Here is a 24,134-nt window from a genome sequence, read left to right as displayed (position 1 = left end):
AAGGATTCTCAAAGATTAAAGGCAATCAATAGATTATTGATTCCCATAATCTCTCATCCCTAGTCATGCTGACTGGGGCTGAACCCAACAGTACTTGGAGGTGGGCAGATTCTTCTCCATTTTAAAATAACACAGTGGCAAAAATAAATTTAGTTAAGCCCTCTCACTTCGTATTTTAAGGCAAAGAGTATACTTCAATATCACAGTTCTCTTTTGAAAACAGCAACTCCATATATTTTTGTTTTCCCTTAGAGGACTTGTTTATAATAATAACTCTTGGCACAAGTACCGCTCCAGCGGGAAGGTAAACGGCGTTTCCGTGCACTGCTCTGGTTCGCCAGAAGCGGCTTAGTCATGCTGGCCACATGACCCAGAAAAACTGTCTGTGGACAAATGTCGGCTCCCTCGGCCATTAAAGCAAGATGAGCGCGCAACCCCAGAGTCATCCGCGACTGGTCAAGGGTCCCTTCCCTTTTTTTTTAACCTGGGCAGCACTGGGGCGGGGCAGGGAGGTCAGGGCTGAGTGGACACACCAGCAGGAACCTCTCCCAATGTGTCTGTGCAGCCTTGACCTCCCTGCCCAGATCCAACACTTTTCTGGTAAACCCCGTTCAGGGAAACCGTAGCAAAATTCTGCAACTCCACCCTATCCTGCCAGCTTCTCCTGAAAGCTACCCGGTGTGGAAAAAGAACAATTTGAAAACATAAAAATTAAACTACGTTCCAAGCATTTCTGAAGAAATCTGGTTTAGGGTCAAGGGTAATCAGCAGAGGCAGCTAACAATAGTGAGCAAGCATGTAGTTGCTAGTAAAAACTGTACAGTAAAAACTGTACAGGGAGTGCTGCCAAAATTCTTATCAGGAGTACCGGTAATAATGGTCTTAGTTTCCCTTGCAGAATAGTAAAGTATTTTTTTATCATTTTTCCTAACCCCAGACTGGCTCCATTTTCTGCTTCAAAGCCATTTCCAACCCACTTGTTTCTTGGGGGCAGGGAAGGATTATTAAGAGAGTTTTTAGTATGACTCCCTGCAGTTGGGCGTAGGGTTGCCAACTGTTCCATCGACCCCTGAATCTATTCTTTTAGCAGCAGCTTTATCTGTCACTGTAATATCCCCCCAAGGCACAGTCCCCCATCATCTCCCAAGACAAAGGGTACCACCCAGTATCCGGTGGGAAGGGTACTCACCGTGCGAGGAAACCTTGCAATGGGTCTGCCGTCACACCAGGAAGCAGGAGAACTCAAATAGCAATATTGATTTATGAATTAAAGCTCAACAGCTATAGAAAGAGCCACACCCAGACCACATACGTCTTAAAGAAACAAACCGCTCTCACTACCCCCACAACTAAAAAGACCACACTGATTTCTGTGACAGGAAAAAGATAATTTGCTACTTCTGTTGTTTTTATTAATTAAATTTGTACACTGCCCTGCTTTGCAAGCCTCACTGCTACAACTGGAGACTGAAGAGGGTTCTTGGATCCAATTCCCTACTTGACACTGCATCAGAACTCTGAATAAAGTTTATATATTTCTGTACCCCCCAAAAAAAGTTTTGGGTCACCCAAAATACTTTTGGATTCCCCTTGAGTGGCTCTACTGCAAAGCGCTGTTTTTGGACATCATCTTTTCTAGCAGGCATCCTTCCACTTAGAAAAAGGAGGAAAGCAAATACATTCCCTTATCTTGAGTTTGTAGATAATGCATATGTTTCTTTAAATCACTAGAGCGTCTGTGTGTAGCAATCTAGCCAGCATTTGTTTGCGCTTGCCTGTAAAACTCCACTCCTAAAAGCAGAGCCAGTTTTTTTGTTCTTTCCCAACTTGCTGAGACACACACCTCCACACATCCTCTAAACAGTTAAAGCATAAATAAAGCCTTTGAATTCCAGAAACTAAGTGATTATTCCAATCAGATTCACTCAGGCTCCAAGGTCTGCTAACATTTAGCTACTCCACAAGCTACACATCCTCTTCTGTGAGACTGTCCCTTCCAAATAACATGTTGAGTCCAACATTTGCTTTTTTACAAGTAACTTATTGAAGTTGGGTTGGTACTGAAGCCATCATGCTTACATTGGTCAAAAATTCACTTTTGTTATGTGATCTTAGAAGGGGTGTGGCTATGATGGCTGTTATGAAGACTTCCTGCTCTTCAGAATGTACTGCCATGCCACTGCTCCTTAGTAGAGAAACTCCTTGGTGGAGGAGATGCATGATCTGTGATGATCCAAAGCTTATTTTGGAGTGCAGACCCTCTTCCTTAGTCATGAGGGCATCGTGCCAAAAAAACAAAAATGAAGCTTTGGACCAGACATGATACCAGGTCATATTGTAGAGGAAAGTCTCCTTGTGGCTGGGCTGTACAATTTGGAGCATGCAAAAACCAAGCTAGATACAATAGCAAGCAGAGACATCCCCCTGGTAGTGAACATGTCCCAAGCTTATTTATGGGTACATATATCCCAGTTCCTTATTCACAGGGACACTGGCAATTCTTGATGTGGGACTATCCTGGTTGAAAGCGGCTGTTGGTTTTTTGTATCTTTATTTTAGATCTTGATATTTATGTGGAAATTGCTCAATTTGGTTCTGCATTTTTTTATGTTTCATTTATTGTTTACAACCAGTGCTCTTTTTCTAAGGAAAAACGGTGCCGGTACTCACCATGAAGTTGTTAAGGAAGTAAGTGCCACATTTCAACATTTGGGAAAGAAAGGTGCCAGGACTGAGACAAAACCCAGGTTTAGGATTTCAGTGTTTGATTATGTGAGCGGGAGGCTGCCAGTGTGACAGGGAAATAATGCCCTGCGACTGCAGGAAATAATGTGTCCTTTTAAAACAGAGTTTTGGCGGAAGGTGGGGAGAAATTCCTGTGGGCTGGCTGGGAGAGGCTGCATGAAGAGAGTAGGTTTTATGGCTGGCTTCCTGCTGAAACTATGAGGGGAGCAACAAGAAACACACTTGGGGTGTAATGCTATGCACTCCCTCCATCCATCAAACCTCGGGTGTAAATATGTGTACGTCATCCACATTTCTTAAAGACACTACAGACTCCACAATGTCTCATTCCAGCGAAACACAAATCCTGGTTAAGTGCCAAGACCCCTGGAATCTTGCTACTGTTCGGCAGAGATTGGGGTAGCAGGTAACAGTATTTTTTCAGGTTGCAAGCCACCTTGAGCGTGGTTTGAACTGTGGAAAGACAGCATATACATGTATGAACATATGAAAATGTGAGTTTTCTGAATGATGGGGGGGGGGAGAAAACTGGTGGGAGGACATGGGAGGAGAATTTTTATGCATGACTTCTAATGTTTTTTTTTGGAAAAGTGGTCAACTATTCTACAGTAAAGGCTGCTTCATGGGGGGAAGGTGTTGGTTTTTATTTACCGTATTCGTTTTACAGTCAAACAGTGCATTGGACTTTATGAAATCAATAAGTAATAAACGTCATGCTTGGGCATTCAGAGAACACCAGGCCACACCTTTGGGAACTGGCAAGCAAAGAAAAAAGAATAAGAAAAGAGGAAGCACAATGGCAGACGTGTGCTGGAGTGATCAGCTGAGCTAGAGCACACCTCATTCAGAGGCATACCTAGCCATTGGTAAGGTTGACCCCCGCCAAGGGCACAGTCCCAGGGAGTGGCAAAAATATTGTGAGTGTGCACCCACTGCCCCATGCAGAAGGAGGCACTTGTCTCCAGCATGACCATCAATAGAATTAGCAACAGCTTCCCCTGTGTGTGTGTGTGTGTGTGTGTGTGTGTGTGTGTGTGTGGCAGGGCCTGAGCAATGGAGCCGCAAAGAAGACACGTGAAGCTGGGTTTCTCTTTGCCCATAGTTGCCAGAGTTGAGGATTGACTGGGCTCACTGGCACTGCTTGCAACACCTGGACAAATTAACAACTAGCAGTGTCCTCTCTCTCCTCACCACCATCACGTGTCTGCGTTTGAGAGTAAAGTAAAAAGAGACTCAATCATTATTCACCCCACCTGAAAATGCCCCTCTAAATAATTTAGGAAATATAGGGAGCTGCCTCAAAATGAGTTAGATCACCCAACCATCAGTGTCATCTACACTGACTGGTATCAGCTCTCAAGGGTTTGAAGGAAGGTGTGGGGGACAGGGGGGCAAGGGTGCAAGAGAGCCCAGGTATGCCTCAATGCTCCCCAGTGGGGTCTGGGGAGTTCACTGCATCCCACTGTGCCGCTCAAGCCTGTGTCTGCCAACTTGAAGGGCAGAACGGGTGCCACCTGGGAGTGTGTCCCTTCCATGGGTCGAGCCTCCGTCTCCAGCATGATTTGTGCTTGGTTCCTCCTTAATCTGGAATATTGGCATTAATCAAGAGGCGCTCCTGGACTGCCAATGGACTGCAATCAACCAGCTGCCAAAAGTGCAGGAGGAAAATGCGGTCAACTGCAAGAATGATGTAATGAAGATTGACTGTCAGAGACTGAAGAGGAAGAGGAATGGTTCAGATCGCCGCCAGCCCCCACTTCTCCTGTAGCTGACAGGGAAGAGGGAGGCTGGGTTGAGTTACAGCCGAGCTGTGAGGGAGATAACAAGGCAGAGACAGGCAAGCAGCCAAGTTATGAGGAGTTAGGAGAAGCAGCAGGGGAGATAGAGCAGCCAGTGGACATGATCCGCCATCCCCTAGAATGCGACATTCATTAAGGGTGCAAGAGCAACGAATGCAGAGGTGTTTGTCCACTGAGGGGGGGTCTTTGTAGGGTCAGAGGCTGTTGGGAAAGAGGGAAGAGGGAGCGAGCAACTCCATAATGGAGAAAGGACTGGATTCTCCGGCTGCCACCATAATGACTGAATAAATCATAAGTAAAAGCTTTCTTGTTTTCTCCCTGCTTCTTGAAACCATCAGGGGGAGGCAGAGAATTCCTTAAGCCTGACATTGACGGATGACAACTGAACACTAAATAAGAAAAGATGCAGCTATGGGAGAAAATGATAAACGTGTATGTTTGCAACAGGAGCAGGAAACCTGATTTTAAGAAATTGTATTAAAGTAAAGTAATTTGGTTGGATTTGTAATAATTTGGGGGAAAAATAATTGGAAAGAAGAGAGAACCCAGGTATGCCTCCGTCCTTATTCCAGATTTAGAAGATGTGGAACAGGGAGGGAGAACATTGAACAGAATTTAAGTATTTACAGTTCCAGCCTTCCCTTCTCATACGTATTCACCCATTTCTGGTTAGCATTTCTATTAACAATGTTGTTGCAGGATTGAGGGCATTCAAAAAAAATCCTACTTTGATTGGCAAATGGTAATTCTCATTCAGCTTTGGGCAGACGGCTTCACTTTATTTTCTCCTGTGAAGAGAGATGTTGTGGCAGTTCCATTTTAAAGGGATGAGATGGGGTTTTTTTGAAAATAAGAGCCAAGTGTGAACACTTGACATTTGGACAGAAAATGGAAAAATATATATTTGACTCATTTAAGACTTTTAAGGCAAAGTGTAACATGACAGGAAAAACCAAAACACAGCCGTTCTTCAAAATATGCACTTGTCTGAACTTTGAAATGTAGTTCTCCAAACAACCATTTACAAAAAATGCATATATATGGGGAAAGTATTCATAAGCACAACTGTATTTGTATTAATGTCAATAACATATCAAAAATGCAGTGTGCTGGGAGAAATTGCCTGAAAAAATGTGTACATTACTGCATACAAAAACATCTTTATTGGGAAAATTTCACACTAAAGTACTGAGGATTTTTTTTAAATAAAAAGACAACTGCAGAAATGTGGAGAACTGAATTTAAGACTGGAAAAAATGAGGAATGGGGAGAATCAAAATTGGCAGGACCTTTCTACAAATGGGTTACTGGCAACAGGATTTCTAAAAAAGTATTTTATTCTAAATATAAATGCATACACAAAGACAAGAAAACAACAAAGTAATAATTACAACTAATTATTTCTGTGTGCGTACAGCCTAATATTTCTTATTGTTCAAATCTTATTTATCTTTTTTAAAATGAAAATCCTTCAAATAGCACTAAGTTTTATTTACTTTTCCTAGAACTGGTGACCACGAACTTTCAAACTGTTCTGACTTTTGATCTTACTTTTTCAGTAAGCTCAGATACCCACTTTATCCTGCTATTCTTACAATGTAGGCAAATCCAAAGTTCTCCATTGAGCAGCTAATAACATTTTTGCAGCTCTTGTTAAATTCCCAAACAGTGGTGCCTAGTTGGACTGATTCTAGTGCCAAGGACATCGTATGAATGCTGCAGAGCAAACGAACAAAATAACTTGCATGCATGATATGAGGAAAAAAATCACCTGGAAGGACTCACAGTTTGTCACTTAAGCTCAGCAGGGCCATTCTTTGTGACTTTCCACTGCTTTCTGTAAAGAAGGTAGGTACGGATCTGATCCAGCAGAAAGAGATTCTGATGAGGCATGAATGCTTGATCTCAGCCCTGGGTAGATGTGCGTTTCTTTGGACTACGATTTGCATGTCTAACTTCCTCTTTCTCTTGCTGGCCGTTGGTTCACTTTACTGCCTCCCAATACTCTTCTTTCTATTTCTATTTCTCTTTCTATTTCTGTCAGTGCTTTCAGAGGGGAAGTTCTTCTCAGCATTCTCTAATGATTAGTGTGAAAAAGAACCCTCCACCTGGAAGCACCCACAAAATTGAATAACTACTTATGTGTTTAAAAGCATTTATAAACGTCTTAATAAAATTTAAGTAATTTGTAAGCATCGTACAACATAAAAGAGCAAACAATATAATGAGAACAAAAATGCTGCATGAAAGTGCCAAAACTGTAGTATAAAAACCAAACACACACACAAGGAATTCAAACAAAGAAAATCAGCGTCCTTTCTTATGGGTCAGGGAATGTGTGCACACAGCAGTTTAGAGTGGATATGATGCACTTCTGGTGTGCATGCTTTTCATATCACCCACACCATGTTGTCCTAATCAAAATGGCAGCCTCCATGTCCCCCCCCCCAACATTAAATCAGATTTTCCCGATCTGCAGATAATCCTCTAGAAGAAGAAATAATAATCCAACATCAATTGGCATGTTACTCCAGTGTGGACACACTGAAGCACATTGTGTGGGTTCGGTTTTGCTTCCTGTGTGTGTAGTGAGGTTTTCACTCTTCCACTGCATGTTACTCCAGTTTCCATCTCTTGTTGCTGGAGTCATAAGCAGAGTCGTAACTGAGTTACCTGCATACACATTGTATAATAAAGCAGAATATACAAAACAGAAATTTTTTTTAAATGCTTGCATATGGAGGAATAGTATGAAATGGTTTAAACATACAACAAATGATGCGTGCAGCAATGTTTAAATGAAACATTTAATACTATTCCTCCGTATATTTGTTTTTCATGGGTCATTTGGTTTTTGTATGCTGTATAGGCCATACTGTTCCTTTAAGTACATCGTTATAGGAAATACCTGGGGCTTGCTTCATATGTCCTATGCAATTGTGTTGCAAGTATCAGCAGCTACACTATCTAGTGAGCACTGATCTTAGCATGAATCTTACTTACATATTCTGTTGAATTTTTTATATTCTGTTTTGTATATTCTGCTTTATTATACAATGTGTATGCAGGTAGCTCAGTTCATCTGTTGTATGCCTTGTATCTTATTTCCAGCTGATGAAGACTATTACGAAATAGTATCATTCAGGAGACACTGTCCTTTTGAGGCTTTTGAGACGTTTTCTGTTGAAACTTTTGAAAGACTATTGTGAGACTGTCTTTAGACATCTGTTCTGAACATACAGCTTGACGGTCCTTGCTACCACTCAGTTATATTGTACATATGAATTTTGATTGGCTTATTCCTATAATTCGAATGGTATCATTATTCTATTATATATTCTCTACTAACTATTAGGGACGCGGGTGGCGCTGTGGTCTAAACTACAGAGCCTAGGGCTTGCCGATCAGAAGGTTGGCGGTTCGAATCCCTGCAACGGGGTGAGCTCCCGTTGCTGGGTCCCAGCTCCTGCCAACCTAGCAGCTCAAAAGCACGTCAAGTGCAAGTAGATAAATAGGTACCGCTCCGGCGGGAAGGTAGACCGCGTTTCCGTGCACTGCTCTGGTTCGCCAGAAGCGGCTTAGTCATGCTGGCCACGTGACCCGGAAGCTGTATGCCAGCTCCCTTGGCCTATAGAGCGAGATGAGCATGCAACCCCAGAGTCGTTCGTGACTGGACCTAATGGTCAGGGGCACCTTTACCTTTACCTACTAACTATTAGCCTACGGGTTGTGTTTGTGTTGTTGTGATTGGTTCTTATTGCAACATAGGGGTTTGTTTTTGGTTTGGAGTCGTAAGTGTGGCAGTGTGCAAAACATACTGTTTTGCAGCAGCAGCAGTGCATTGTAAAGCATCTTCTAAGACAACCGTTGCTACGGCAACACACAAGCACAGGCTTTGGTACTGATGCTGAATTCAGCTGGAAAGAGCCGCAGCAATGCTGCTACCACTGACTGGGATGGAGTGCAGGGAGCAAGGGTCACACAGCAGCAAGAGTCATAGACTATATCAATTAAAAAATATATATCTAGTTAAAAAACTTAATATGGAATCTAAATGGCCAAAATATTGGGAAATTGTAGAACAAGAAGGTGGAAATGTGAAATTACAGAGTTATGAGAAATTGAAGTTTAAAGTAAGAGACTGGCTTCATTATTACCAGATAAATGAAGTTTTCAAACAGGACAGGAAAATCGGCTTCCAGGTGGAGAAGTCAAAGTTAGAAACAGAATTGTTAGAACCCAATACTAAGAATCTGTCTAGAATGTACAATTTGCTGCTGAAATGGAATACACAGGATGAAACGGTTAAATCAGCTATGATTAAATGGGCACAAGACATTGGTCATGACATTATGTTTGCTGACTGGGAACAGTTATGGACCACCGGTATAAAATTTACGGCATGTAATGCCTTAAGAGAGAATATTATGAAAATGATTTATAGGTGGTACATGACCCCAGTCAAGCTTGCAAAAATTTATCATTTGCCCAATAACAAATGCTGGAAATGTAATGAAACTGAAGGTACTTTTTATCACCTTTGGTGGACGTGCCCAAGGATTAAGGCCTTCTGGGAAACGATATATAATGAAATTAAGAAGGTGCTTAAGTGTACCTTTCACAAAAAACCAGAGGCTTTTCTCCTGGGCATAGTAGGCCAATTGGTGTCAAAGAAAGATAGGACGTTCTTTATGTATGCTACAACAGCAGCAAGAGTTCTACTAGCAAAGTATTGGAAGATACAAGAACTACCCACGCTGGAAGAGTGGCAGACGAAGGTGATTGAATATATGGGACTAGCAGAGATGACGAGCAGAATCCATGACCAAGGGAAAGAGACGGTGGAGGAGGACTGGAAGAAATTTAAATTTTATCTTAAAAACTCTTGCAAAATTACTGAGTGTTAAAATGTCATGGGTAAAGCATAGCAGATTTGCAGCGATAAATGATCGGATAAGAGGAAAGAAAAGGGTTAAAGAAAGGAATTTATAAGTAATTCAGACCAGGGGTTGCTGAAAAAAGTTTAAAACAGGGATGCAGAAAAGGGAGGCATGGTATATGAAAAAAAATTATGAAATTATACATGTTTATATGTTTGTTTGTCAGTGTTTGTTGTTTGTATTGTCTTATATTATATGTTGAAAAACCAATAAAAATTTTATAAAAAAAATAAAATAAAATAAAAATTATATATCTAGCCCTTAGAGCTGCAAAAGTAGTCTTTGAAGTATTTGAAGACACTAAATTATATTGTACTCTATCGGACAACTGGTCCATTTAGTCCAGTATTATTTTCTCCTCAAACCAAGTGACTCTAGCTACTGGAGAAAGTTCACCACTCCCTACCAGGATCAAGTGAATCACAAGATCAGAATACACCAAGGTTTGGAAAGATGATAGTGTATGCTCGTTAATTCGAATCTTTATTTGACATCCTAATAACCAAATTGCCCCATTCTCACTCCCACAGGCCACCTAAGAAACTGAGGTTTGGCTCAGATAAAAGTAGGCAAATCCGCAGGCCCTGATGCCATCCCGTCTGAATTAAAGCCAAGCCAGACTGGTGGGCTCTGATTCTAGCGGAACTGTTCACTGTGGTGGACAGAACTGGAATCATGCCTAATTCATGGCAGAAATCCATAATTATCCCAGTCTTTAAAAAGGGGGACAAAAAGTTACCTTCCAACTATCGACCAATAAGCCTATTGTCAAATATTGGGAAATTGTATGCAAAATATCTATTATCCAAATTAGCTACGTGGCTTGACATGAACAACATCATAGGCCCAGAGCAGGAAGGGTTTAGGGGAGGGAAATTCACTCTACGTAACTGTATAGTGTTATCCCATTTAGCCACCAAGTACATGCAGCACCATAAAGAAGGCCTTTATGTGGCCTTTTTAGATCTTAAGGCTGCTTTTGACTCAGTCAACAGGGGGCTGTTATGGTCCAAACTGGAGTCACTGGGCTTAGACCCTAGGTTACTTTACCTTCTTAAAAAGCTTTACGTAAATAAGACTTGTCATATAAGAATAACTCCAGGGGACGAGGTGTCATACCCTGTTGTTATAAATCGAGGTGTGAAACAGGGTTGTGTAATTGCTCCCTCTCTTTTTAATCTCTTCTTAAATGACCTTCCCCATTACTAAAACTGGTGGGTGCTCACAGCCCAAAACTCAATGCATCAAAAATTCCCATTCTCCTATATGCAGATGATGATGATATGATTCTGCTCTCACGGACTAGAATTAGCTTAAAGCGTTTGTTAAATGCCTGTATCAACTACCTGTCTAGAATGAAAATGAGTATGAATTTCGATAAATGCAAAATAATGGTCTTTGGGAATTCTCGTAAGAGATATAGTTGGGTTTTTGGTGAGAAACACATCCAGCAGGTATTTGAATTCAACTATTGGGGGATCACTTTCCAATCACAGGTTCCAGGGGTCTTCGCAATGCGCAGGGGCGGTAAACACCAGCAAGCTGTCTATGCAGGCCATTTTGCGCCTCTTTGTAACAAGAGGTAACCAACACATCCCTTCTGCCCTTAAGGTTTTTAATGCTAAAGTTAGAGCTCAACTGCTCTATGGAATTTCAATCTGGATGTTTACCCAGTCAGTGGAATGAGTGCAGGCAGCCTTTCTTTTTAAGATTTTCGCTGTCCCATGTTGCATACCTTACACAGCCCTGTGTTTAGAGGGAGGCCAATATAAGCTAGAGACAGTTGCCTGGACAAGTTTTCTTTTATGCTGGCTAAACATTTGTGTTTCAGCAGACAAAGATTCTTTACTTAGCAAAGTTTGTTAGACACCTTCCCGTCCCCAGGGCTACAACTGTTTTGCACAAAGATACTCCTGCCAACCTAGCAGTTTGAAAGCATGTCAAAGTGCAAGCAGATAAATAGGTACCGCTCCGGCGGGAAGGTAAACGGTGTTTCCGTGCGCTGCTCTGGTTCGCCAGAAGCGGCTTAGTCATGCTGGCCACATGACCCGGAAGCTGTACGCCGGCTCCCTGGGCCAATAAAGTGAGATGAGCGCTGCAACCCCAGAGTTGAACATGACTGGACCTAATGGTCAGGGGTCCCACTCTTTAGCACCACATCAGAACAAATAGCAAACCACATTAAACATGATTGGTGTTTGCACCAGTTCAGCAGTAAATATTCCTGTGGGAGAGCAATGGGACAAGCAAACATCTGAACAAACACGAGGTGCAACTGAGACCTTACGCATGCAAAGTGCACCCTCTTCCACAAAAGTAGGTCCTTCCCTAGAGCTCTGTAGGCAATTCCATGCAGAATCTCCAAAGCCAGAGTAAGATTTCCATTTGTCAGGGTTGGGACTCACGGCTAGCAAAAACAGAACCAATTCTGCACCAATTTTATACAGGATTGCCTATCTGGTAGCACAAAAAGGATTCCCTTCTCAGAGTGTTGCCATTGTTTAACTCCAAGGGACCTATGGCCTTTTCAAAATTAAAACAGGCAGTGGATCTGGTGGAGTTCTCCTCTCTATGCTCTGCCTCCAGAATCCAAGGCAGTAAAGGTAAAGGACCCCTGGACAATTAAGTCCAGTCAAAGGCTACTATGGAGCTCATCTCGCTTCAGGCCGAGGGAGCTGGCATTTGTCCACAGACAGCTTTCCAGGTCATGTGGCCAGCATGACTAAACTGCTTCTGGTGCAATGGAACATCATGATGAAAACCATAGCACATGGAAACGCCACTTACCTTCCCGCTGCAGCGGTACCTATCTACTTGCACTGATGTGCTTTCAAACTGCTAGGTTGGCAGGAGCAGGGACCGAGCAACGGGAACTCACCCCACTGCTGGGATTTGAACCGCTGACCTTCTGATCAGCAAGCCCAAGAGGCTCAGTGGTTTAGACCACATCACTTGTGGATACCAGCTGCTGAAAACCACAGGGCGGGGGAGAGGGCTCTTGTGCTTGGTTCCTGAGACCTCTGGCTGGCCACTCTGAGAAGAGGAGGCTGGGCTAGAGGAGGCCTTGGTGTGATCCAGAAGGCTCTTCTTATGTTCTCATCCAAATTCAAGATAAATGCAGGGAAACTTGGTTGCGTTGTTAATTAGTACTGAAGACAGTACAATAAATTATTCAGTGTCCAATTTTGTATGTCATTATTAACAACGGCAGAATGAGTGATCCTTGAGAGCTTGGCAGGTGTACATGCATTCAATATTTATAAATATTTGTCACGCACTGAAAAATCTATGAACAATAAGGGCAAATACCACTACATAGCACTATTGTCAAGCTGTAGTCAATGAGAATCACTTCTTTGACATTGCCACTGAGCCCCTGATACAGCTATCAATCTTTCTGGCTGATGCGGGCCTGTGATGTGGTCGCTTTAATAAAATTCCCCATGGCTTCTTCCCAAATTGCTCCAGTAAGATGAGTCTCCCAGAGCCCCCTTGGTAGAACCACTCAGACATGAGAGGCTTGGGATATATCATCACTGAAGCAGTCAGATACAATATTTCCTGTTGCCCAGAGTGGACACACAGGGAAATGTTGCCCCAGACAGGGAAGACATCCTGTCAGACCTGCTCTGGAGCCTCCCCTCCCCCCGCTGTGTGTGACCAGGTAGATGGGCGTGACCCTAGCAGACCCTATAAAAGGGCTAGTCACAAAGCCATCTTCCTCTCTTTTGCCGTTTTTTGCTCTCTTTTGCTCTCTGCTAGCTCTTAGCCAGCAGCACATGACTCATCCTTACAGAGGATGGAAGCCCCAAGGCCTAGCTCAGACTTCTTTTCTCTACAAATGTTACTGTAACCACAAGATAAAACCAGCCTTCAGAATACTGCTGTGGACTGAATGTAAGTGAACTTTACTCTCACTTTTAATCAAGACCGTCGTGTTATTAATATTATTTGAAGAGGAAAATAAAAGGGGAAACTCACAAGGAACAAGCCAGACTAGACTAGCCAGACTGGATTGCTCAACTTAAATGATTCTAACGAAACATCAACTTGCTTCCAGCAATCTGCAAAGGAATGTGCTCTGCTGCTTGCTGGCTAGCATGAGTCTCAGTCAGTTTTATTGCACATAGCCAAAGGCTGCCGCAATGTACACAGAGTTATTTGACATTTAAAATAAAATATACTGAATAGATAAAAAAAAAGACTTAAAACATTTATATGAGAGGAGGGATAATATTTACTCAATATATCCTCTCCTACTTTCCTAAACATTCCCACAAGAGGCGGGTAGAACACCACTGGGCTCTGAGATGCATGTTTCAGAGCAACACAGGAAGGTGTCCATAAAATGGAATCTGAATACGTGGAACTAATCTGCTAAAATGTAAGACCATCCCTCCATTAGTTACACCTACATCCCTTGGAAACCAAAGCAAAAAAATTGTCATGAAATTTCCGCGGGGTCTGAATCATAGCTGTCAACTTTTCCCTTTTCTTGCGAGGAATCCTATTCGGAATAAGGGAATTTCCCTTTAAAAAAGTGAAACGTTGACAGCTTTGGTCTGAATGCAACTGATTTGGTCTCTGGATGTTCCTTCCTGAGTCTTATGCTGTGTTGAAACTGCTAAGAAAGTGAGCCAGGCAAAACAGGCTAAATCTGTTCACAGCCAGATGGGCAGGGTATAAATAATTGTTGTTATTTTCCATGGTTCTGAAATGTTGGGCCATCTTCAGGTGGACCTCAGCACTACAGTCTGTGCAGTTCCCTCCTCACTCGCCCACCTTGACCTCTGGCTGCGCCATAGACTTTTGAATGGACCGCTGCCAGAACCAGCAACTCTCCACTTGCTAAGTAACAGTGGCCAGGAGACTGTGAAGTTTGAGGGTTTGCAAATTCATAGAAAAATATTCATGTTGGTTATTTTTAATAATGGGTTTCTTTAAAAGGAGAAATAGAAAGGAGGGGATGAGAGAGGAAAGTTGTAACAGGAAGAAGTAAATGTAAAAGGAGCAGGGGAATGGGAGGGTGAGGTATAAGTTATGTAGGAGAAAGGAATACGGAATAATGCGGATCGCTCTGCCCCCTGGGTGCATGGCACGTGCGCCACTCCAGGTGTCTGAGCGGCTAGCTCCACCACTGACCTTGAGGTGGCGGTGGGGTGGGGGAAGAGGAACTGAAAAATCTTCTCAACTAAATTTCTCTGAATCAGCAAGTTCTGCCTGAAACAGCAAATGAAAATCCCAGGACCTCCAGAGTAACTGCCTATATTCACATACCCTCCAACATTTCTCCGATGAAAATAGGGATGGCCCATTCCATAATGATATTTTTACTATTTATCCCCTCCACATCTTGCTTGGTTGCCCCAACCACTCTGGGCAGCTTCCAACACATATATAATAACATAATAAAATATTAAACACTTTGTTTAAAGACTTCGCTCTGCAGGATTGCCTTCAGGCACCTCGGTGTTCAGATCCATACCCTTCAACATTTCTCCAATGAAAATAGGAACGTCCTAAAGAAAAGAGGGACATTCCGGGATCAAATCAGAAATCGGGTCTGCTTCTCTAAATCGGGTATGTCCCTGGAAAATAGCGACACTTGGAGGGTGTCAGTGTGTGGAAAGGTAAACCATGGATTGCTATTCCTTCCTTCCTTCCTTCCTTCCTTCCTTCCTTCCTTCCTTCCTTCCTTCCTTCCCCGGCTATCTGGCTGGGTTTCCCCAGTCACTCTGGGCGGCTCCCAACAGAATATTAAAAACAGAATAAAACTTCAAACTTTTACAACTTCCCTAAACAGGGCTGCCTTCAGATGTCTTCTAAAAGTCAGATAGTTGTTTATTTCCTTGACATCTGATGGGATGGCATTCCACAGGGTGGGCGCCACTACCGAGAAGGCCCTCTGCGTGATTCCCTGTAGCTTTGCTTCTCGCACTGAGGGAACTGCCAGAAGCTCCTCAGATGGGGGTGAAGACGCTCCTTCAGGTATACTGGGCCGAGGCCAATTAGGGCTTTAAAGGTCAACACCAACACTTTGAATTGTGCTCAGAAATGTAGCAGGATTCAATGTAGGTCTTTCAGGACCAGTGTTATATGCAGAGGTGTAGTAAGGCCAGGTGGTACCCGGTGCAGAAATCCCCCCCCCCCGCCCACGACTCCAAAGCCTACAGTGAGCTGGGGGAAGGGGGGAGCTTTGCCACCTTGCCAGCGGCCCCAAAAAGCTGTCGGGGCCGCCGCTTGCTGTAAGCTTGGGAGTTTCGGGTGGGGGGGTGCACTGAAAGTCACTCCCCTTCAGGGAAGACTCCCGTCCTGTCCCCTACCTGCCTCCTCCAGCTGGGAGCAGGGGCAACGGCGGGCAGCATGCCGAATGTCACCCCCCTCAGGATGACACGCAGGGCAGGCTGCCCCGACTGCACCCACATTGCTCTGCCTCTGGTTATATGGTCTTGATGGCCTCTCCCAGTCACCAGTCTAGCTGCCGCATTCTGGATTAGTTGTAGCTTCTGAGTCACCTTCAAAGGTAGCCCCACGTAGAGCGCATTGCAGTAGTCCAAGCGAGAGATAACCAGAGCATGCACCACCAGAAGGCCCTCGGAGCTGGACCTCAGTGTCGGGGTTGAACGATGGGGTGCTCAGAAACATACTGGGACCCAGTGTACGTCTTTCAAGACCTGTGTGGTGAGAGCCAGTGTGGTGTAGTGGTTAAGAGCGGTAGACTCCTAATCTGGGGAACCAGGTTCGCGTCTCCGCTCCTCCACATGCAGCTGCTGGGTGACCTTGGGCTAGTCATACTTCTCTGAAGTCTCTCAGCCCCACTCACCTCACAGAGTGTTTGTTGTGGGGGAGGAAGGGAAAGGAGAATGTTAGCCGCTTTGAGACTCCTTAAAGGGAGTGAAAGGCGGGATATCAAATCCAAACTCTTCTTCTTCTTCTTCTTCTGTGTTATGTGGTCTCGGCGGCCGCTCCCAGTCACCAGTCTAGCTGCCGCATTCTGGATTAGTTATAGTTTCTGGGTCACCTTCAAAGGTAGCCCCACATAGAGCGCATTGCAGTAGTCCAAGCAAGAGATAACCAGAGCATGCACCACTCTGGTGAGATGGTCCACAGGCAGGTAGGGTCTCAGCCTGCGTACCAGATGGAGCTGGTAGACAGCTGCCCTGGACACAGAATTGACCTGCGCCTCCATGGACAGCTGTGAGTCCAAAATGACTCCCAGGCTGCGCACCTGGTCCTTCAGGGGCACAGTTACCCCATTCAGGACCAGGGGGTCCTCCACACCTGCCTACCCCCTCTCCCCCCAAAACAGTACTTCGGTCTTCTCAGGATTCAACCTCAATCTGTTGGCTGCCATCCATCTACAACCACCTCCAAACACTCACACAGGACATTCACCGCCTTCACTCGTTCTGGTTTAAAAGAGAGAGCTTATCACTTTGGCAAAGAAATTTCCCAAGAGGGATAGGATGTCAATATAAAATGATTGTGCCAAACTCTGCCTTCCTCAATGACCATTTTTCCTCTGCCTCTGCACAGCCATGTTGTGACTGGGGGGCCTCTGTAATTTCCAGCTCTCTCAAGGGAGACGGGGAGGTCAAACGTTTGAGGACCCCTGGTTAGATGACTGAGAGTCAGCAAAACTTCAAAAGCTTTTCAAGAATGCTTGTGGCACGGGATGGGGTGGAATTTATAAGAACTCCTTAAGACAACAGAATTTTATTTCAAAATGTGCTGATTTGGGCTTGTCATTGAGAAAAATAACTTGATTTGTGGGGTGGGGCTGCATATACTATGCATGAGATATTTTCCACCGAACCTTCCCATGAGTAGAGAATTTCAATGATATTTTTAATATGTAGCAAGGCAGAACATTTTATTAAAATATCCTTTTGTTTTGGAAAAATTGCCAGTCGTTTCCCTTAACTGAAAAAAAATATCTTGACATGTATAGGTATAGATATGCTTCCCCAAGAAGAGCACAAATCTAGTTTACCCTGGTGGGCTCCCATTTCAGCCAAATTATTTCACATATATATTGATCAGTTGTGGAAGTAAAGCATAATAATCCCAATATTTTAAAATGGTTGCAAAACAGACCACACTCCAGCATCATAAGTGCAAATTTTAAAGTGTATAGTCAATTTCTATTAGATAAATAGGAAGACTGAGCTGAACCACAGGAGCTAATAAAAGAACTAGTCGGCTTCCAAAAAAAGATAACAGCATGATGGATCAGTCATCTACAGTGTTCATACCTGCCATGACCTATGACCACAACCTGTCACATGAATCTGTTTTTGCTGTTTTAATACATGTCCGTCTCTCACTATGCTGACCCTTTGCCTTTAGCTCTCTCCACCCTCTTACCCCACAATCTTTCCACTTTTACCTTCTCCCATTCACCTTAAAAGGATGTAATTACAACAAACAAACAAATGTGGTTGTGCCCCTGGTTTGACGCACATTAGTTTGGCTTTTAACCCAGTTTTAGTATCTCAGCCCACCGACAGAAACCAAAGTCTCTAAGACAAATGCCTTGCTTTATATTGTTGTGAGTCTGGTGGGTGACTCCCCCAAACCCTAGAAATTAATAAATGGTAGTTATTTGGAGTATTGAAGGGAAGATTGCAGGTCAGTGGATAAATACAGCCTAAGTTTCCTTTCCAAGCCAGGGCTTCACCTGGAATAAAGGCATTAACATGACAAAAGGTGTTGATGGCCCATCTGATAGGAATCTTGGGTCTGGGCAGAGAGAGGTTGCCAAGTTGGCAGGAACAAGGAGTCTTTGGCAAGGTGTGCTGGGGAGAAGAAGGGGAGAGATCCATCTTGGGCAGGTTGGCTGAAGGCTGGCTGACTTGGAGATGTCTTGGACTCCAGGGCTGCACTGCTGTGGGGAACCAGTCCTGCTGGAGATGACCATGCTGTAAGATCTGGACTCCTGCCATGAGGACTGAAGGTGCAAACAGCTGAATAAGCCATATTTCTTAAAGCTACAACAGTCTCTGCCATGTCTTCAATTCTCCAAAGGAGAATTCTGGAACCCCCTAGAACCTTGCTACCACTCAGTGGTGCCCCCCCAAAAAAATCACAGAAATGTCAGTGGCTTGTGGAAAGTTTTAATGTAGGACAGCCATTTTGGTATACAAGTGGTATATAAATTAGTAAATAAGAATAATATTTTGGAGATCTGATACAATGAAAGCATATATGGTCAGGGACATAAATTCTAGATCCACCCCAGCAATTTTTAATATTTCAAGGGGAAAATGAGGAAATGTATTGACACACACAGCCAACATTTCTGTGTGTAAGATGACATAGGGAACACAATTGCAGGGTCAAGAAGCCTTGTGGCAGTAGTGAGGAACCTACTTAGGCCTGCTGCCACACCCCTCAAAATGGCCCATGAGGCCATTTCTAGTAAACTCTGCCCAACTGCCAATCATGTGACATCATCTGATGTCACCTATGAGTCATTTCAATCAACCCTGCCATTTTCTGTGATTTCTTAGCAATGGACTTTACATATCTTACATACATACAGTGGTACCTCAGGCTACAGACACTTCAGGTTACAGACGCTTCAGGTTACAGAATCCGCTAACCCAGAAATAGTACCTCGGGTTAAGAACTTTGCTTCAGGATGAGAACAGAAATCGTGCAGCGGTGGCACCGCGGCAGCAGCAGAAGGCCCCATTAGCTAAAGGGTGCTTCAGGTTAAGAACAGTTTCAGGCTAAGAACGGACCTCCAAAACGAATTAAGTTCTTAACCCGAAGTACCACTGTATTATGATTCTATGTACATTTTACATACAATTCCCCCTGATATGTAGGTAAAATATGGGGGGGGGATCATTAGACAATCATCCCCACTCATTTTTGCCTCTAACTCCACCCGTGATTAGAATGCAGTGGCTGGAAGTTTTTCCAGTTTGAATCCAGCCCTCAGTTGGTGTGTTTTCAAAATAACACCATGTTCAAAAATGGTCACCTAGAAACAGTGTTCAAAAGGAATTACACTCATGAACAGATGTTTCCTTATTATAAAAATCTTTAAAGAGGGTACATTTTCAGGCTGCAGTTGCTTGGAAGCTGGTATTCTGGAGTCTGAATCAGTCAATAATTGTTCGCAAATCTCTCTCTCTCTCTCTCTCTCTCTCTCTCTCTTTGTGTGTGTGTGTGTGTGTGTGTGTGTGTGTATCACCCACTTATTTTCAACTGCCCATTAAATGAGAGCTCTAGATAACAAGCTGTGTCTGGACTTTTTACTGGACTGATGTGACAAAAAAATGTTGACAAAGTCTGGACTTTGCTATGTGACTCAAATTAAATTGGTTGCCTACAAGGTAACTCTATTTGCTGCAGCTGGTGGGAAAACCAGGTGATTAATTTAGCTTCTTTATTGTGTCCTGGAGATCATATGATATAAGTTTTCATGCATTCATCCAATGACCTCCTTCTTTGCTGTGGTCACCCCCACCCTTCATTTTTTGCAATGACAGTGATATCAGTTGTTACATTCATTTCATCATTCTTTTTTGTGTTTTTGTGGTTTTGCAACCTTTTGATTCATACACCTGACCGGAGACTTCTCAGTCTCCCTGCTGGACAATCAGCACAGTATAGTGGATATTGGTAGACTTCAACCCGGTATATTGAGTTTAAAATCCATCTCCATTGTCTTTGTCCTATTATCAATGTTCATTTACAGCACTGATAGGCTTCCTGCTACCTGATAACAAGATAACACAGCTTGCAACAGGTAAAAATGCAATAACTATGGCAAGTAATAATTGCAGAATAAAACTTGAAAAGCTAAGAATGAAAAGTGGATTGAAGAAGATTTAACAGACTGAAATGGATGTAAAAGACCTGGGGAAATGAAAAGAACTTAGCATGGTACAGAGATCTAAAGTCACACAACATGGTACAAAGCAAGTACCATAGATTTCGGCATATTAGGCGACTGGGCGTATAAGACGCCCCCCAACTTTTGCTGTTCAATTTTAGAGTTTGAGAGTTTGAGCGCCACCAGGGGCATCATGCGCACCCCTCCGCTGCCTCTGCCATCGCAGCAGCAGCAGCCCAAGGCAAGGCGTTTGGTGGGTGGGTGGGTGGGTGGGCAGGTGAACGCCATGCTCGGAAGGGACTTTCCGCGTCCCTTTCTGTGGGGAGGGAGGAGGAGCGATGACAGAAGGGGCGCCTCTGCTCACCGGCTCCCTCTCCTCCTTCCCAACACGTATACCCGGCGTATAAGACGACCCCCAACTTTTGGGGTGATTTTCCAGGGGTAAAAAGTTGTCTTGTATTCTGGAACATACAGTACTAGACAAGACTCTGTGGGGGGGAAAGGGTAAAGGGGACTCCTGACCATTAGGTCCAGTCGTGACTGACTTTGGGGTTGCGGCGCTCATCGCGCTTTATTGGCCGAGGGAGCTGGCGTACAGCTTCTGGGTCATGTGGCCAGCATGACTAAGCTGCTTCTGGCAAAGTGACCCAGGGAACTATCGGAATATCAGTCTGCTATCGTCCATTGGGAAAATATATGCCCGTTTTTTGCTGGCAAGGTTGATGAAGTGGTCAGTTGAGGCTGACCTGATTAGACATGAGCAAGCTGGATTTAGATTAAATCGATCCACAACAGACCAGGCAATTATTCTTTATCACTTAGCCCGGAAATACTCGACACCTCGACGGGGCCAACTTTGCGCAGCTTTCATAGATTTGAAAGCTGCGTTTGATAGTATTCCAAGGAAATTACTATGGGATAAACTTGCCTGTTGGGGAATAGATAGAAGGCTCCTGTGGCTTATCTCCCAACTTCATGCCGGTCCGTGGCCAGGGTGAGATTATCTCCTGCTGGAGACCTGACTAACCCAGTGCCAGTAAATAAGGGTGTACGCCAGGGTTGTAGTTTAGCGCCTCTTCTTTTTAACTTATTTATCAGTGATATGAGGAACCCATTAGCCACCTCACAAAAAATTATCCACACCCCTCGTATAGCAGATTACCGTTGTCCTTTACTTCTCTACGCAGATGATGCGGTACTACTCTCTTACTCCAGAGTGGGTTTAAGGAGGGCACTAAAGATTTTCGCGACATATTGCCATTCTAATCATCTGTCTATCAACCACACCAAGTCCAAAGTACTGATATTTTCAAGGAGTCGAAAACTTTATTTATGGAAACTGGAGGGCACGAAAATCGAACAAGTACATAAATTTAAATATTTAGGAATTTATTTTCAATATAATTTAGGGTGGAAAGCGCACGTTGAATATCTTCAAAACAAGACAAAAGCCCTATCACACTCCCTCCTCCGTTTTTTCTACTCTGAGGGGGCCTTATTCATCCCTGCGGCCTTGAAAGTGTATAGCATCAAAGTGATGGCCACAATGGCCTATGCTGCACCTTTATGGGCTGCTTTTGCAAACCTCTCACCTTTAGAGTCACTTCAAAGCCAATTCTTACGCCAACTTCTAAAATTACCAACATGCGTAAGTAATGCAGCTATTCGTTTAGAAATGAAGATCCCCTCAGTGGAGCTAGTTATATGGAGGAGAGTTTTGATTTATTGGATATCCCTATGGCATAAACTCCCGAACCACTATCTCATTCAATGCATGTGGCGAGATGACTTCACAAATTTGCGGTCAGGAAAAATCCATGCCAAATTGCTGTCCTATGAGATCTCGCCCACTGAATTGCTCAAACTGGATCTAAATGTGGCAAAAAGGTGTATAAATCAAAGGCTGGATGATGTGGAGCTATACCAAAATTTCGTAGCTGGTGGTGGAGCCTGCTCGCCGTTAAATTTCGGCATAACCCCTATCTACCGCGCTCCGTCCTACTTAACTTCGCTTATGGCCGCATCTCACCGATATGCCTTCATTAGAGCTAGGTTCAATGTCTTTCCAACAAACGTGCTGAGACATAGATTTACTAAGGGCCAAGTCCCTTCAATGCGTGCTTGTGAAATGAAAACATCTGAATCTTTACATCATGTTATGTGTAGACCTACAGCTTGCCTGGGTTCTTCAAGATGTGGATCCTTATATTACCCTACAGGTTGCTAAATTCCTAACAGCCGTCCTCTCGTACAAGAGACGGAATGGAATGTTAGCTGATTATTGATAGTTATAAGAATTTTCTATAATGACATCAGATATTGATTTTAGTGTAGTGCCTAAATTTTTTAATCTTAATCCTAAACTTTTTTTATGAACGGCTAATATCTGCCCTTGTGAGTTGTGAACTGTGTTATACTACTTGTGATTTGTATGAGTCCGCTGTTTTATTTGATTTGTTTTGTTGTGTTGTGTTTCATGATGGGCGTAAAGCCGAATAAACATTTTGATTTGATTTGATTTGCTTCTGGCAAATCAGAGCAGCGCACGGAAACGCCGTTTACCTTCCCACCGGAGCGGTATCTATTTATCTACTTGCACTTTGACGTGCTTTCGAACTGCTAGGTGGGGAGGCTATGCCATAAACCCATTGCTATTACTACCAGCAGCCATCCTGCCAGGCCAGGCAGAAAAGAGCCTCTGGAGAAAATATCAAAGTCTGGTTGGAACATGTGGGAGGGGCAATTCCCACAGGTTAGGGGTGGCTGAATTTGTCTTACACCATACTGCAGAGCTTTCCAAACTTTTTATGTTGGTGGCACACTTTTTAGACATGCATCATTTTGCAGCACATAGTTCAGTTCTACTAGCAAACCAGAGGTTAAACTAACCTCTTTCCAGCCCTGGGAGGAGCACAGAGAGCACAATTCAAAGTGCTGGTACTGACCTTTAAAGCCTAAACGGTCTCAGCCCAGTATACCTGAAGGATCCACCCCCATCGTTCAACCTGGACACTGAGGTCCAGCTCCAAGGGCCTTCTAGTGGTTCCCTCACTGCGAGAAGCCAAGTTACAGGGAACCAGGCAGAGGGCCTTCTTGGTAGTGGCACCCGCCCTGTGGAACCCCCTCCCATCAGATGTCAAAGAGAACAACTACCAGACTTTTAGAAGACATCTGAAGGCAGCCCTGTTTAGGTAAGCTTTTAATATCTGAATGACTATTGTATTTTAATATTTTGTTGGAAGCCGCCCAGAGTGGCTGGGGAAACCCAGGCAGATGGGTGGGGCAGGAATAATAAATCATTATTATTATTATTTGCGCAACACATCTACACACTGCAGCCCACACACAGTTTGGAAAGGTTTTTTCCTTCAGTCTGGATGCCAACAGTTCGGCAGAGTCCTTTGACAAGCTGAGGTCACAAACTAGATCATTCAACTCCTTTTGGGAAAATGGATGTGGAGCATCATCTTCAAGAACCACTTCTTCTTCTTCATGTCCTTCAACACTGGAGGCATCTTTGTCACTAATGTCAGCAAGTTCTCCGAAGATAGGCACTGAAATTTCATCACAATGAGCTACAGGACGATGTGCTGATTGAAGATCGGGATGCTTGAGGCTGCTGCGGTTCTTTCTGTTGATCCCAGTCACATCAACAGTGCAGAAGTAGCAGTCAGTGACATGGTTTGTCAGCTCCCTCCAAACCATGGGAATTCCAAAGTTCAGACTCCTCTTGCCATTGGTCCACCCACGTAGAGTCTCGGCGCATGCCTTGCACACCATGTGTGGCGCCCAAGCTTTACA

At 43.8% G+C, this 24,134-nt stretch overlaps 1 protein-coding gene across 3 annotated transcripts in view; it reads right to left on the bottom strand.

Annotated features, from left to right (window-relative positions):
- Positions 1–24,134, bottom strand: part of A4GALT (alpha 1,4-galactosyltransferase (P blood group)) — a 47,862-nt gene that overhangs the window by 2,310 nt on the left and 21,418 nt on the right. The gene's annotated exons all lie outside the window — the stretch shown is intronic.

This window comes from Podarcis raffonei, chromosome 5 (genome assembly GCF_027172205.1).
Source record: "Podarcis raffonei isolate rPodRaf1 chromosome 5, rPodRaf1.pri, whole genome shotgun sequence".
Classification (NCBI taxonomy): Eukaryota; Metazoa; Chordata; class Lepidosauria; order Squamata; family Lacertidae; genus Podarcis; species Podarcis raffonei.
The sequence above is the reverse complement of the archived record's forward strand: the minus strand, read 5'-3'. Positions and strand labels throughout refer to the sequence as shown.